This window comes from Anneissia japonica, unplaced genomic scaffold (genome assembly GCF_011630105.1).
Source record: "Anneissia japonica isolate Jap-2015-1 unplaced genomic scaffold, ASM1163010v1 scaffold6417_len956965_cov193, whole genome shotgun sequence".
Taxonomy (NCBI): Eukaryota; Metazoa; Echinodermata; class Crinoidea; order Comatulida; family Comatulidae; genus Anneissia; species Anneissia japonica.
In genome coordinates, this window is record NW_022713977.1 from 549,985 (window position 1) to 550,555 (window position 571).

General features: G+C 28.2%; 1 long non-coding RNA gene across 1 annotated transcript in view; it reads left to right on the top strand.

Moving 5' to 3' along the window:
* Nucleotides 1-264: 264 nt before the first annotated feature.
* Nucleotides 265-571, top strand: part of LOC117108828 — a 3,384-nt gene continuing 3,077 nt past the window's right edge. Inside the window, exon 1 of the long non-coding RNA XR_004445418.1 lies at nucleotides 265-345. This is a non-coding gene — a long non-coding RNA (uncharacterized LOC117108828). The remainder of the gene's footprint in view (nucleotides 346-571) is intronic.

Consider the following 571-nt stretch of genomic DNA (forward strand, 5'->3'; position numbering starts at 1 on the left):
AACAAGGCTCTATGCATCCCCTTGTTTTAGACCCCGATCAGAATTGTTGCAACCCTATCGACATTTTTCTCATTTTTCCTGATTTTACGAACATTTTACTACAAAATCCTTAAATCGACAATACCAGCCAATTAAATAACAATATAGCACAGTTAATTGACAAGAAAACAATTTTGTCATTCATATATTTAATTGTAAATTTGTAACTTACTTAAATATAATTATTCAGTTATGGAATTAAACTGTTTATCTTTCAGCTGAAGACAGACAATGTATTATTTAAATTGAACCTCATTGGAAATGGGCTGGTCTCCGACCTAATGGACGTTCCTGATGCTCATTACGGTAATTTTTACTTTTCTTGATCTCAATCCATTTGTTATCTTGATTATGCATGTAGAGCATCAAATACATTCAATCAATTAATCAAAAAATATTATATCATGAAAACTGTTTGTATGGAGATTATAGTAATAGTATTATGTTTATTGTTGGAATATACTGTTATATGAATCTATGTATATATTTATTTCTATCGAATAGTACACTTTTTATAAATTTTATTTACCCA